The sequence below is a fragment of the Heterocephalus glaber genome, unplaced genomic scaffold (assembly GCF_053883595.1).
Source record: "Heterocephalus glaber isolate CG9 unplaced genomic scaffold, H.glaber_assembly_v1.0 deba00001465, whole genome shotgun sequence".
NCBI lineage: Eukaryota > Metazoa > Chordata > Mammalia > Rodentia > Bathyergidae > Heterocephalus > Heterocephalus glaber.
In genome coordinates, this window is record NW_028258312.1 from 17,004,910 (window position 1) to 17,021,455 (window position 16,546).

General features: G+C 37.1%; 1 pseudogene; it reads right to left on the reverse strand.

Moving 5' to 3' along the window:
* Positions 1 to 16,546, reverse strand: part of LOC147826591 (E3 ubiquitin-protein ligase makorin-1 pseudogene) — a 130,071-nt pseudogene that overhangs the window by 84,482 nt on the left and 29,043 nt on the right.

Here is a 16,546-nt window from a genome sequence, read left to right on the forward strand (position 1 = left end):
CTCTGTCACCCATTGGTTGGTCAGGAGAGTGTTATTCAATTTCCATGTGTTTGTGGGAATTTTGTGGTTTCTTATGTTATTGATCTCCAGTTTTACTGCACTATGGTCTGATGATATACAGGGGATAACTTCAATTCTTTTACATTTACTTAGATATATCCTATGAGCTAGCATATGATCTGTTTTGGAGAATGACCTGTGTGCAGCTGAAAAGAATGTGTATTCTCATTTTGTGGGGTGGAACACTCTGTAAATATCTATTAAGTCCATTTGTTCAATAGCTTGGTTCAGTTCTAGAATTTCATTGTTAATTATTTTTCTAAATGATTGGTCTACTTGTGATAGAGGGGTGTTGAGGTCCCCCACTACAATTGTATTAGTGCTTATTTGGTTTTTCATGTCCATTAATATTTGTTTTGTATAGTTGGGGGCATTGGTATTTGTTGCATATATATTTAGGATTGTCATCTCTTCCTCTTGGATTATTCCCTTCACAAGGATGTAGTGACCATCTTTGTCTCTCTTAATTAGTTTTGGTTTGAAGTCTACTTTGTCTGCAAATAAGATTGCTACCCCTGCTTTCCTCTGGGTTCCTGTCATGTGGAGAACTGTTTTCCATCCTTTTACTTTCAGTCTATGAATTTCCTTTTGAGTTAGGTGTATTTCTTGTATACAGCATATTGCTGGATTTTGCTTCTTAATCCATTCTGTCAGTCTATTTCTTTTGATTGGTGAATTGAGGCCATTTACATTGATAGTTATAATTGAGAGATATTGACTCATCCTTGTCATGATGTTTTACTGTTGTTGGCTCTTTTATTTCTTATTTTTCCCCCTTTCCCTTTAGTGTCTTACCTTGCATGGTGCCTTCTCTCTGATGGGCCTCATGGAGTCGTGACCTTCATTGTCTTTTTCTAGGATATTGCTTACAATTGTTTGAAGTGCTGGTTTGGTGTTCATGAAATTTCTCAGGTGTTCTTTGTTGTGAAAGTATCTAATTTCCCAATCAATTTTGAAAGATAATTTTGCAGGATACAACAGTCTAGGTAGGAAGTTATTTTCTTTTAAGGCTTGAAATACTTCACTCCAGGCTCTCCTTCATTTGTGGGTTTGTGTTGAGAAGTCTGCCGTGTTTCTGATGGGCTTTCCTTTGTAGGTGATTTCTTTCTTTTCTCTCACTGGCTGTAGAATTTTGTTCTTCTGTTTGGTTTCTGGAATCTTGACTATTATATGTCTAGGTGTAGATTGTTTTTGGTCATGGCTAGTTGGAGTTCTACATGCCTCACTTATCTGTATGTCCAATTCTCTACCTCTATCTGGAAAGTTTTCTATTATAACTTCTGTGAACAGATTTTTATGTCAATTGTACTTTCTCCTGTTTTTTCATGAACTCCTATCAGTCTTATGTTATTCTTTGCATCATCTAGCAGCTGTTAGATTGATTTGTCATGATCCCTCACTATCTTTAAGAAATCTCTGTTTTCATGGTCCTTAACCTCAGTTTTGTCTTCGATATCTGATATTCTGTCTTCAGATTCTCTTAGTCTGCTCTGCTTTCAATGGAGTTTTTAATCTCCTGAATATCTGTTTGAATCTGTTTCATGGATTCCATTTCTTTCTTATGTTGGGCGATCATGGTTTTCATCTCTTTCTTATGCTGGGCATTCATGGCTTCCAGCATGTTTCTGATCTCATCTATTTTCTTATCTGTTTCTGCTCTAGAGCTTCTAATCATGTCTTTCACTCTGCTCACCATGTCTGTATTTATCTGGGAGATTATTTCTGCTTTGAATTTTTCTAGACCCTCATGCATCTGCTTTGTTACTTCCTGTGCTATCACTTCAGGGTATCCAGGTGGTTGATTATCAGATTTTTCCACCTCACTTTCCCCAGAATTTCCTTTTTGTGGTGTGGAAGCCTGCATTTGTGCCTTGCTTAAATGTCTTCTCATTTTTGTTTTTGGTGCTGTCCTTGGTTTACTTCCTGGGTTGATATTTCAAAATTGCTTAGTGCAGGTATCTTTGTTGCTTGTGTTTAAAACCCTTGTGGAATGATTGCTTTTCAGAGATGTCTTCCAGATATAGCTTGTGTTTAGGTTTTGAGACTCTAATGACTCTGAGGCTATTTTCTTTACCTTATACCAGGAAGGAAAACTGATTAGATCAATCACAACATGTTAGCCCAAATGATACAATCAGCAATACCATAGCATCAAGCACAGCTTAGAAAATGACAATTTGTGTTAGTTACTAATCTATCACATTTCACTATGTGAATTAAATTAAAACCAAGGACCAACCCAACATATGTTTATAGTAAATAAACTCTTCAATATAGCATCTTTCCCCTTTGGAATGGGGAGTTAGAAGGAGTTGGGGAGGGAGGGACAGGTAGGAAGATCAGGAAAGATTAACGGTGAGGCCAGAAGACACAGGAAGATCACACAAGCTCTAAGAAATTGTTAAAGGCAAGAGGAAAAGGCAGAATGAAAGAACAAAGATGTGAACAGAATCACCTAACAGCAACAGTGGGGCTAGATACCGTATTTACTTTCCTTTAAAACTAATGATAATCAAGAGGAGGAAAAAGGGAAGAAAAGAAAAATAAAGGAGAAATCCTAATTCAGTGCAGAAAGGAACAAATGGGGAGATGAAGAGCAATGTGGGACAGCGAGAGAATGAGTGAGAGAGAGAGAGATAAAGAAAAGATAAAAGAAAGAAAAGTAAACATTTAAAGAATAGAAAAAAGTAAAAATTAAGAATTAAAAATAACAGAAAAAATTTTTTTTATTTTTTTCAAATAGTAAAAAATAAAAATGATGGGCCTCCTTCAGGGTATGTCTCTGCTGTCACAGTAGGCAACATAGGCATCCGTGTGCATATATGAGTCAATGAGTCTCAGCAAGCCAGAAGCAGACCTGTGAGATTCAGGTAGATTTCTGGCTGCTAATCCCAAGTTGAACTCCCTGTCCTCCTGCAGGGTTGAACTCTGCAAAGTTCTACTGCAGGTTCCAGTTGCCCTTCCCCTGAAGATAGTGCAGGTTTTGATAGGAGGTAATGGTCCCAAGTGATGATCCCTCCAACTTACCAAGTACAGTGGTCTGGTGTGTCTTTATTGTAGAGATTCTCTTTACTTTTCCACTGAGCTTCAGTTTTCATCGAGGAGCCTGAGAAGCCCTCTTTCTGTTACTAACTTCTGCTCTATCTTGTGGTACTCAGGACAAGGGCCTTTATAATCCCCTGTGCCTCTGTAGTGTGGGACCAGGTAGCAGAAGAGCCGGAAGGCCAGAGGTAGGGTGGGGGGAGTGGGCCTTGGAGGTGCCAGCTCAGCTAAGCGGAGCACCGGATGGGGCTGGGGCTCCAAGCTGCCCGAGACCTCACTGTGTCATGGGTGGGGCCCAGGATGGTGCTGGGGAGCTTCATCCTGCTTGGTTCACCCTCTTGGGCTGGCTGGTGGCACCGGATGGGGCTCCAAACTGTTCTTATAGGAATTTCCATTACCTACAAGTATTTCAAGTCTCTCTTTCTCTCCCTTTCTCCCTCCCTCCCTCCTTCCCTGCTTCTCTTCTTCTCTCCCTCCCTCCTCCTCTTCTTCCTTCCCCTCCTCTCTGCCTCTCCTCTCTGGAGTTCTCTTATAAACACTGGGGGATCCTATAGGTAGAAAAAGGGGCTGGTATGTGATCCAGAAGTAAAATTCTGGTTTGAGCCTATAGGGATTGTCACAGTACAGCTCTCTTTAGAATATGAATACTGGCTCTTTCAAAGTTCTAAGTTTTGTCCACTAGCCTAGAGTGACAGAGAAAGTTCCACTCAAATAGCCTAATACACATGTTAACACAAAGGGAAATGTTAGGAAAGTTACACACAAAGGGAAATGTTAGGAAAGTTACACACAAAGCTCACGACCATGGTTAAGTCTAACAGGGGACTGGCATGGGGAACTGGAGAAAAAGGAGCCTACATATGTACCGTCTGAATCTTTTCCAAGACTGTTCATGCATTACTTATACAATTTGAACTAAATCAAAAGAAAATTTAAGAAGCAATGAAAAATTTAAAAGGTAATTAATAACAGTCAGAGAACATAGTAGAGCATATAAATCATAAAATGAACTCTGTCACTATAAAGTCAATGAATAATATTAAAAGATGAATATATGGGCTGTGGGAAATTGTAGAATTTAGTTATCTAGTTGTAAGAATTAATCACAAGAAGTTAGTTAACTGAGAAAATTAAGAAGTCATTTCTGGGAATTTCCACAAATCTGTTTGTTAAAAGAATTCCAGGAAACTTTTAAGAGATTTTGTAAAAGTTTTACAGGAGAAAAACAGGTTTTCCTAGTTTTCTTATTAACCATTGTCCAGGATCAGAGAACCGCGACCCAGTGACTCTACGGGTGGTGAGAGAGATACGATTCACTATTTACATCTGTGATGTTCACAGTGGGTCAGTGGGCTTGATTTCTGCTGAAGTCGCCCTGCTTTCTTGATACCATCTGATAAGAAGAGGGCTGCAGTGTGCTCTTAGATGTGCGGATTGGTGAAAGGAAACGAGGGACTTGTAAATTCGCCTGTAGCTTTTATGAGTGACTTAAAGTCACTTGTTATCACCAGATGTTAAAATCAGAAAGACAACAGCCAGAATAACTAAGCTGCTTTCCTACATGTATAAAAGCCTTACTTCTTTCCTCTGTGATGGTCGAACAGTGTCAGGAGAATAAACTGCTGTTTGTCCCCCAGGCTGTCTCCTTTTCTTTCTTTGAAGGTCAGTGCTCTCTGGGGTCTCTGGTCTCCCTCTAGAGAGACCACAGACAATGGGCCATATAAGTAAATAAATATATGCATATCTCACACAAATAAATTTTTAAAACATTAAAACTTTAATAGTTAAATGAGCTAGAAACATTAAGTATTAATGAAGAAAAAAAACAAAGCAATAACTAAATTTGAAAATTAAACAAGCTCTATTACAGCTTTAGGTTGCTGGGGTTTTTTCCTTGTTTTCTAAAATTTCCACAATGAACATTCATCTCTTTTAAATCAGGGGCAAAATTCAAAAATAATACCTTTTATCCCAATCCTTCTTTGCCCTCAAAGTATATAAAATCTCAATACATCCATTATAATTATGAAACATGAAAACCCTTATTTAGAATATTTCCCCTAAGGAAAAACAGGAAAACTATAACTACAACTTTTGTAATATACTTTCCTTCAAAGAGAAGAATGAATTAAGCTTCTAGAACTAATGTCTAAAATTAACCTGTGAATCAGCTAGCCAAGTACATTATTAGGGTCTATTCAAGAAACTGGTCCATAATATATTAATCACTAAAACACATGTATCATTCATGCCAACTCCCTGCTCTAACCACAGAAATCTAGATGTGAAAGGAGGAGGCCGTGATAAAGAGGAGACAGTGGGAAACTATTATGAATACAAAGGCTAAAGCCTGACTTACACTCAATAGCAGTCTCAGAAAACTCAAAGACACAAAACCTCCCAGTTGATTCAATCTTTCTATTTTTGCAGCTTGCTAAAATATTATCAACTAAAAAAGGAACTGTAAAATAATGTAATTCCTTAAGTAAAGCAGAAAATCAATAGAAGTAATGTAATTGTGTAATACAGTTTTAATAGTTTAAGGCAATCTTGAGTTATGTGTTATTAATTAAATCAAAAGAAATCATGAAGTTTTTACATAATCAATAATATCCAAACTTTTCTTTCCCCAAAGATGAAATTAAGTTTTATGTAACTGATTTACTGGCATATTCACTTTTTTGAGGAAAGAAAAATTTTACTATTTTTCTACATTTGAAAATATTGCCTTCATTATACTAGTGGACTAAATTTCACTAAAAATGAAGAGGATAAACAGGTTAGAATTAAGTAAAGTCTTACAGAACTAGTGAATATATCATCCAATCCTACTTTGAGCCTGTTAAAAGAAGTTGGGATTTTACAAACCAAGCGTTTGTTACATCTAAAATAGTAGGCAATCACCCAGAGAGATATGTGTCCCTGGATGCTTTTGTGAATGAGCAGTACGCCCATGGTCTCAGCAGGAAGTCTCTCAGATGTGACACATTCAGTGACAAAGCAAGGTCTCCAATTAGAAAAAGGTTCTGGTCTGACAGTAAAGGACTTAACCGACCTTGGAAAATAATGAGCTAGACAATGTTTAAGGCATCATGTAGGGTTTGGAGAAGAATGGGAAAGCGAAAAACTTAAATGTGTGGACTTTTGGACATAGGCATTGAACAGTGGAGAGTGTCCTTGGCAAAGAAGGGGAAAAAATCTTGGTATGTACCAGTGTCCCCCAGAGCAGCATTTTTCTTTGTCCCTGAATTAAGATGAAATAATTTGGTTGTCACATTATTTGGTTGAGATACTTTAAAGAAATAAAATACTTCGTTGAGAGGACATATTTTCTGGAATCTTTTCTTATATACCAATTTTTATAAGGCAATTTAAGGGAACTTCATTGAAGATTAAAGACAAATTTTCATTTAAAGGCTAAACGTTAATTGGTAAACACAAACATCCAATAGTTAGAATTACCTAGTATAACTTCCAAGCCAAGAGTCCAAAGACGAAATAGATGAGAACTTAGTCTTATCTTCTAGTATAAAAAGTTACTAGTGTTCCAAAAAGTTCTGCGTACACAAGATATTTTTTAACTTAACTCCACAAGTCCTAAACAATAAGAAAATAAATGAAACCTTTTTATTAAAGGTAACTGAATTTAGGAAAAAATACTCATTTTTTATTTTTAATAAAAACAATATACATTCTAATAAACAAAGTGGATAATTATTAAATTAGCCATACATTTTCCTATTTCATCCATTCTTTATGCCTAAAATAGCTATCTTCTAGGATATTTATAAATAAACTTACTACAATATATACTATAGATGAAAACACTAGTATGCTACACATTCCAGTATTTAGGCTATAAAAATGTTTGGCTCAGTAACTACTGAGTTTGTCAAAATATGCAATTTCAGAATTACAAATTCCAAGTAAATGAACTAATAATAATAGTTGTAAAATGCAATAATTGAGGTTAGAATTTTTAAATAAGGAGAACTTCAAAACAATTATCTGGTATGGGTAGTTAATATATTACTTTTATAAAACATGAAAAATCCTGAATTCTGACATACATCTGTCCTCAAGGACTTCAGCTTTATGGCATATTATGAATTTGTACGTTTGTTTTTTCAATCAGGACAATGAGAATTAAGTTTGTTATTTTCTCTAATAAAAAAATTCAAATAGCAAGCTTAAATCAATCTGGAAAAAGAGAAATATAAATCTAGAATAAAACTATAGTATTTCTTTTCTTTTCCTTTCCTTTTTGTAACAAGCAACAACTTTCTCTTGAGGAAGAACAGTAAAGACTGCTATATATCATCACTCCAGAAAAAGTAAAGGCACTATGGTAGTTTTTTTTAATTAAATTCTTTTATTGGTACATTGTAGGTATACAACACAATTACATTTCTCATTGGGAATTGTACCTTTACATAATGCATCTTGGTTCTTATTTTTTCCCCATTCCTAGACCTCCCTTCACGCCCTCCACCCTTCCCTATTTACAAAGACTTTATTTCCATTTTTTCCATTTCTCAGCATTTTTCCTTTCCCTTCTTTCCTTTCCCCTGCCCCTCCCACTACCCCTACTCCTTTGGACCTTTTCTTCCTATTTTACATTTTTGATTATTCATTCTAATCATTGGTACATTTTAGGTATACAATATAATGACATTCATCATTGGAAATTTGCACCTTTACATAGTCTCTCTTGGTTCTTATTTTTCAACCTTGCCCAGCCCTCCCTTCAACCCCTCCAGTCCTCCCTATTTACAAAGATTTTGTTCCTATTTTTCCATTTTCTCATATTAATCCCATTCCCTTCTATCCTTTCCCCTAGCCCTCCCACTTCCTTCCCCTTTGCCCCTTTTCTTCCTATTTCACATTACCTATTATACATTTAGTCCTTATTTACACTTTCAGTTTCTCACACCAGAGAAACTATTTGGTATTTATTCACGTGTGTCCTATTTATTTCACTTAAGAGTATCACCTCAATGTGCATCCACTTAGCTATAAATGTCTCTAATTTCTCATTTTTTATGGCTGAGTAGTACTCCATTTTATTTTAAAAACCACATTTTCTTTATCCAGTCTCCAGTGGATGAGCATTTGGCCTGTTTCCAAGTTTTAGCTATCACAAACTGTGCTGCTATGAACATAGGCGCACATATATCACTGTGGTATGATTCTTTTAAATCTTTGGGGAAGATCCCCAGCAGTGGAATAATGGGGTCAAATGGGACTTCCAGTCCTGATTCTTAGAAGTATCTCTGTTCTGATTTCCACAGTGGTTGCATCAGTCTACACTCCCACCAGCAATGGAGCAGGGTTCCTCTTTCCCCACAGCCCTGCCAGCATTTGTTATTGGTTGATTTCATGGTAGCAGCCATTCTTTCTGGAGTGAAGTGGAATTTCAGCGTTGTTTTCATTTGCATCTCTCGAATGACCAGTGATGTTGAACATTTTTTCATGTATTTATTTGCTATTTCTACTTCTTTGTCTGAGAAATGTCTGTTCATTTCAGATGCCCATTTGTGGGCTGGGTCTTTAAATTTGGGGGGTCTGATCTTTTTAAGTTCTTTATAGATTCGAGATAGTAGACCTTTGTCTGAGGAAGAGCAGGTGAAGAATTTTTCCCACATTATGGGTTGTCTCTTTACACTGCTGGTGGTTTCTCTTGCTGTGCAGAAGCCTTTTAATAAGAAGAGATCCCACTTGTTTATTGTTTGTGCTAGTTCACAGGCAACTGAGGTTTTGTTCATAAAAATCTTTTTCTACACCGATGTCTTCAAGGGTTCTCCCTAACCTCTGTTCCAACTGGTTCAGAGTTTCTATTTTAATATTTAGAACTTTAATCCATTTTGATTTTAGTTTAGTGCATGGTGAGAGCTATAGGTCTAGTTTTAATCTTTGGCAAGTTGAAGCCCAATTTTTCCAGCACCATTTATTAAAGAGGCTATCTTTCCTCCAGTGATGGTATTTGGCTCCTTTCTCGAAGATGAGATGGCTGAGTGTGTCTGGCATTGTTTCTGCATCTTCTAATCTGTTCCACTGGTCCTCAAGTCTGTTTCTTTGCCAGTACCATGCTGTTTTTATCACAGTAGCTTTGTAGTATTGTTGCAGGTTGGGGATTGTGATAGCCCCTGCCATGTCTCTGTTACCTAGAATTGCTTTTGCTATTCTGGGTCTCTTCTTGTTCCAAATGAATTTTTGGATTGTTTTCTCAAGGTCTATGAAGTATGCTGCTGGGATCTCAATTGGAATTGCATTAAATCTATACAGCAGTTTTGGAAGTATGGCCATTTTCACTATATTAATCCTTCCTACCCAGGAGCAGGGGATGTCTGTCCATTTTCTGATATCATCTTCAATCTCTCTTTTCAGAGTCCCATGGCACTATGGCAGATTAAGGGCAAATTGTACCCTTGTGAATATTCAACAGTTCCCTGAGCCTTCCAGCAGGAACAAAAGTTCAAACATGGTGCTCAGATTCAGGTTAGCAGTGTGTTAGGCAAATGACTTGGTGATGAAAATAAGACGAGTCAATGGAGCTATGTTTTTTGGAAGAAAGAAATTACTACTGAATTTGAAAAACTATTGTAGGTGGTAAACATAATTATCGAAGAGCATCCTAGAATTTTAATTCTTCATGGCTACAAAGTTGGTTGCTGTAACCTTACACCATGGATTTTGCTGACACTCTTTGAAAGCAAGTATTGTGGGCTGGGGATTAGCTCAGTGTCACCATGCCTTCCTGGCAAACACAAGGTCCTGAGTTTGATTCCCAGTAATGGAAAAAAAATGTGTTTCATCTGAAAAATAAAAAGTGCACCTGATTGTGGCCAAAGTATGTACTTTCTAGCAGGGTTTAATGCTTTGATATTTGTTATACTACATGTTAAAGTAATAATTATTTATCAGTTACTATAACTATATCATATGAGTGTTATATTATTAGTTATTATTTGTCCCCCCCGAGAGAATGTAAGCTACACTTTGGCAGAGATTTTCACTTGTTTACCAACCACATAGAATAGTACCGGGTACAACCCACCAATAATTGTAGAATGACTGGCTAATATATAAAAGTCAAAATTCAAAGAAAAAAGTAATTCCACTGAAAATACTTCACAGCAGAACAAAAATGAATATTAAGTTTTAAAAATAATCTCCACAAAAATAATCTGTTCTCATTAAAGCAAAGGTCCTTGTAACATGCCCTCCAGCATCCTCCTCAGCAGAAGGCAGTCTTCTCCATGGCAGACTAGACTCAGCACATAGGTCTTCCCTCCCTGCAGACCAGAGTCCCAGGTCACTACTGTCTGGGTAATAATCTCGTATCTGCCATCTGAATTGATTCCACCATAAAATTTATATTGCTACTATTTAAGGAAATAAATGTGAATTAAATGCTTACCCCCAAAGTCCTGGAAGCAGATGTAAATAAGGCTCAGAGCTGAAAATCAGACATAGGTTGAAAAAAAGGATTTCTATGCTCTCTCTGACATTAAATTTTGAGGTAATTATTGAAAAATTAACTGAAGCTTTGTACTTAATCACAATTTGGTCACTGACTATTGTTGAAAATATGAGCTACAGATTAATAAAATCTAAGAATACTTCAAACTGGTAGCTATAGATAAGGGATACATGTGTTACACAGTTCAAGAAACTTAAGATGGCTATGAATTTTTTGAAGGGTAAAACTGACTTTTCCTCTAATCATCTCAAAATATGTTGGGTATGACTTCCCCCATCCTTCCCCTTCCCACTGAAACACACAAGAAGCATGTGACTTTCTCATTTTGCCCCTGCCAGCTAAACAGGGGGCACCTTAGCCAGTGGCTGCCTCTCCCCTTTGCTCTCCCTTCCACTCCAATGGACTGGGACAGTTTCTATTAAACCACCATTTTTCATTCCAACATGAGTGCAGCCAGAGGGAACCCAGGAGTGGCTAAGACCAGGAAATGAGGGATTTGGGTCCCTTAATACCCAACATTCATAGCAAGTCTTCCAGAGATTCCCTGGTTTCAGCCTTCAACCTCACTGAAACTGGCCTGCAAGCTACTAATAAGTAGCAGTTCCCAGGCATTTCTCAGCCTTTAGAACAGGAAGACTCCCTCCAAGCTCTGTTAAAAGACTCACTTTGGTGTTCCTGTAGACCTGCTCATGATTTATTTCTCAGGTACTGTGGGCTTCAAAAGTCCTACAAAACCTACTTAGGATTTCTATCCTGAGTAGTGCGGACAGGGAGAATAAACAGATCTGTTAACACCAAAAAGTTCCAGTGACTAACACCCAATGAAGACTAGTGGCAGCAACCCAGCACCTGGTACAGTTGACCTATGGTGTCCAGCATAAGCTGGCATCAGATGGTGATGTCCAGCAGCAGCAGTGACCAGCAGTTGGCTGTGTCAACTGTTGGCATTCAGCATCACCTGTTGCCATCTGGTGATATCAAGGCTGCTAGCAGAGCTGCACTTTCCATCTGAATTGAGCAAAAGAGCCCTAGACTGATTGGCAACATCATCACATAAGAAAATATTGATTTGAAGACATCAGTAACTTCCTTCTTGCCAAATCTTCTTGTCAATTATTATTTGGCCAGAATTTCATGAAGTCTACTCTCTTTGTTTTGGTGGTACTTACAATCTTAGGTATTTTCCTCTTCTCACAAATACTTCTTCAGTGATGTCTTATATCACTTTTCACTGAAGTCAAACAAAAGGGTTGACTTTTCTCTTTTGTTCTTTCATTTCTATTTCCATTGGTAACTCACACATTCTTAAAATTTCACCTACTAGATGGTGTGTGTAACCATTAATCATATGTTAACAAGACTGGATTAAGAAATGCCTAGCAGATTAGTAAAGCATACCCCTGGGCATGTTTGTTGGGTGTTTCCAGAGATGATTGGTATGTAGGCCAGCAAACTGAGGGAGGAAGACCCACCCTATTGTGGCTGGCACCATCCAATAGGCTTGTAACCTGTATAGAATAAAAAGGAAAGAAGGAGGAAACTGGCATGCATTTGAAAAGCTCCATTCTGCCTGAGCAGGTATCTTTTGCTGCTGTCAGCTGTGGGCATCAGACTTTGGTTTCTTCAGTCTTGCAATAAATACTGTTATCAGCAACTCTCCAGGGTGCTTCCAGGCCATCAGTCTTGAACTGGTGCTGTATTATTGGTCCCTCTTATTCTGTGACTTCCAACTTCTTACGCTGAGCAGCTACTGGATCCTCCAGCTCTCCAGTGCACAAATGAACATTGTGGTATCTCCCAACTCTGCTCCTATAAGCCTACCTAACAAATCCCCTAGCATAATTATACATATAATCCCATTACATAATTTCATTAATTCTGTTCCTCTAGAGAATCCTAACCAATGCAGTGTGCTTTCTTGCCATGGATACCATGTTGGTCCTCAATAAGTGTTGAATAAATAATTCCTATCTTCATTGCTCCCATGAAACCACACTTGACTCTTCTGTGTATGTTACTTACTTTTCTAGGCCAGTAGCTGGCATAAAACAATCCCAGCATTACTGTGTGTTCACATGAAACTAGAAGAAACAAGTTATAATACTCCTCAAGAGTCCTGAGCTTAGACCTCATTTCTACAGATCTCCATCACCATTTATTCACAGAACACCATCAAGTACTAATTGTATTTTCAAAACTAATAGGTTCAAATATGTCTTCCTATGTAAAACAAGGTGTTTTTCTAATATCTCCTTTTCTCCATAACAAAGGTTTAAAAAATAAATGTATCCATCTTGCATCTCAATGATTCTTCCGTTTATTGGCTAGTCTATTCCTTTCTGTTCCCACAGTCACCATATTAGGCTAAGTTCCTGCAAAATTTGCAGGGAATATATCTATTACAGGTACAATTTTATCTCCCCAATTCATAATTTGAAGCCCTAGACACTAATATCTCAGTATGTGACTCTATTAGGAGATACAGTAACCAAAAAGTGATCAAATTAAAGTCATTGCCATGGACCCTAATCCAGTGTCTGGTATCTTTAAAAGAAGAGATAAGGACACAAATACACACGGGGAGAAGACCATGTGAAGACACAAGAAGACGGCCATTAAGAACCCAAAGAGAGAGGCTATGAGTAGAAATCAATCTTGTTGATCCCTTTATTTTGGATTTGTAGCCTATATATAATTGTGAAGAAATATATTTTTCTTATTTAAACCATCCACCTGTGGTACATTGTTATGGTGGCTCTAGAAAATAAATACCACATACATATCATTATTTGATCTATTAACTTAGTAAGTGATCCCTTGTTCTCTGGCCACAGTAAGCTCCTAATATGTTTTTCTTTTGATTTGGGTGTTTAAGCTGCTATGCAATCTCTCAGATCAGAAAGCTACATATTAAGTGCCATTCTTTCTGGTCCTCTGCCCATCATTCCATGTGTTCAGTCATGCCCATTGCCTGGGGAGTCTTTTGTCCATGCTCCCCTTTAGCTATGCCACTACAACTCACATGAAATTTTGTATTTAAATTCAAATTTCCATCCTTGCAATTTAAAAATATTTGGTTCTTCCTACTTTCTATATTACTAATCTATCCTCCCCTTTCACTTTATATTCTAGTCATTCTCATAGAAATAGCCAAATTTCATTTTGAAAATCATATATTGAAAATATGTACTCTTATGCTGGAAATTCTCTTTCTGGTCTTTTACAAAAACCTGAAAAAATAAATCCTAAGACACTGTACGTATTTTTTATCTACTTGAAGTTACTTTTACATGTTCATAGAAGTGGACGTACTTTTCTGTACACTGCATTCAAGTCAATTCTAACCTGCTAAAATATGAACATTTACGACATCCTCATAGAAGGGTTATCTCAAGTGGGACAAGCTGAGGACCAGTTAGGTCTGCTATCAAAACTACATTTTGGGGAGGGGATGGGGAAAGGAAAGAAGGGAAAGGAAAAATTATGAGACAAGAAAAAAAATGGAAACCAAGTCTATGTAAATAGGGAAGGGTGGAAGGGGTGAGGGATGCACAGGTAATGGGGGGAAAAAATGAAAACCAAGATACATCATGTACAGGTACAAGCACCTAATAATAAATGTAAATGTATTGTATATCTAAACTGTACCAATGAAAGAATTTAAGGAAAAAAAACTACATTTTGGAAAAACTAACATCTGTAAGTAAAAGAAAAGGTCTTAACTCTAAAAAACAAGTAAACAAAAAATGCACACAAAACATAAAGCCTTCAGTGCACACACTTTTTTTGGTACCGGGGATCAAACTCGGGTCCTTGCGCTTGCGCAGCAGGCGGCGAAACCACTGAGCTAAATCCCCGGCCCTACACATTCTCTTAATCACTCATATTTCAAAGGCATTTTTAAATTTCTATCATAGATTCTATTCACTTATGCCAAGGGAAATTGCTATTATATACAGGCACTGAAAATTCATTTTAATGATACAAATCAACTGTTTTTATCTTTACACAGGACAAATATTAACTCTTGTTTTTCATGCGTGACTAACTCCAACATGTTTTTGTCAACAGAATTATAGTTCATAATAATGGCAGTTAATGAGAATTGTGTTTCCACTAGCTTGAAACAAAACGTTTAAATCAAATGGATTCACTCTATCAAAAGAATTTCTGAAAAAAATTCAGATAAAACCAGTAATAAATTAATATTCCAAATATATGTCAAATATATACAAATTTATATATATAAATTAAAATATAACTTAACAATAAATATTATAACATTAAAATTCTTTTTTTCTGGGGTAAAGACAAAGGGAAAGAAGTCTAAATCTTGAGAGTTTAATAGTCTGTAACATATTCTATTGTGTGTGTTATGTACATGTACCAACTCCCTGTAAAGATGTAATCATTATGTACTGCAAACATGTACTAATAAAAATAAAACTTTAAATAAAGATGTAGAAGGGTAACATAAATGTCAAATAAATGATGACTGCTCTATCAGTTTGGATTTTCTTCAGCTGCAAGAAATTCAATACAAAGAAGATCAAACAATTTTCTTTAAAGGAAGAGGAAAGTTTACTGGTTTGATAAATGAACAGTCAGGGATTATATTTACATTCCTATACAGCCTAATCCAGGACTGAAAGAAAACTAGAAACCTTTTCCTAACATTGTTTCCTCTGGATTGCTTAATTTCACCTATCACATGGCAGCCTCTGGGAGCCTCCAAGCTCTCCCTTGAATCTTCAGTACCTATAAATCTCAATATTTCCATCACCAACCTCACAGGAGAAAAGAGAGTATGTGCCCAAAAGAGAAATATCCTACCCAAACCCTTCTGAGGTTCATTCTGATTAGACCCAACTTTGGTCACATGCCGCATCTTTAAATACTCAGCCTAAATGTCTCTCGAGTTAACAGAATCTCACCTTGGCAAGGAGGCATGATCATCCCAATAGGGAATGTTTCCAGGAAAAAAAGCATAGACAGCAGCCAACAAACCACCACCATAATAGGGTATGGCTAATAACAAATTTTAAAACTCATTGGTTCATACCTGATCATATCACAGCTTCCATTATCAAGCTAACTCATTAAACCTAATGTTAAAGGAATTTACTTACCTCATATTGGTTTTCTATTGCAGCATAACAACAAACTTTCTTTTCATAACAACAAACTTTGAGCCTTAAAATAATACCTGTTTATTATCTTACAGCTATACAGGTCAAAAGTCTAAGGACGGCTTAAATGGATTTTCTGTTCATCATGTCACAAAAGAGAATCAAGATATTTAGACTTAATTCTCATCTGGAGCTCACATCTGCTTCCAAGTCACTTGGCTTTGGCAGAATTCAGTTTCTTGTGGTTATAGGACTGAGGTCCTGGTTTTCTTGCTGTTAACTCGTGATCACTCTCAGCCATTAACAGGATTTTAGGATTCTTGGCCCATTGGCTCCTCTTATAGTTTAGATCTAAAATGTCTCCCTTAAATCTGACACATTCAAAGGTGGAGCTTTGGGAAAGAAATCAGATCAGGGAGAGCTATACTTATCAGTGGATTAAACCACAGATGTGTTCATAGCTGAATGTGCTGCTGGGAGGTGGAGTTTGGTCAGAGGAGGCAGATCACCTGGAAGGGTATATTCTTGTCCCTGGGTCATTGCTATCTCTGGCTCCTGGATACCATGGGGTGAGGAGCTGTCCTCCACCATATCTTCCATCATGCCACTTCTGTTTGGAGCCAGCCAAACATGGAATGAACACCCTGAAACTGTGAGCCAAAAATAAATCTCTCCTCCTTTAACTTTTGGGTGTCAAGTGTCTTGTCCCAGTGACAGAAAAGTGACTAACACAGCTCCTTTCCCTCCCAAAGGACCAATGAAGAACCTCTCTTGAACTGAATCCTTCTCACATTTCTAATTGGTCAACCTTCTGTCTGATCTCCAGACACAG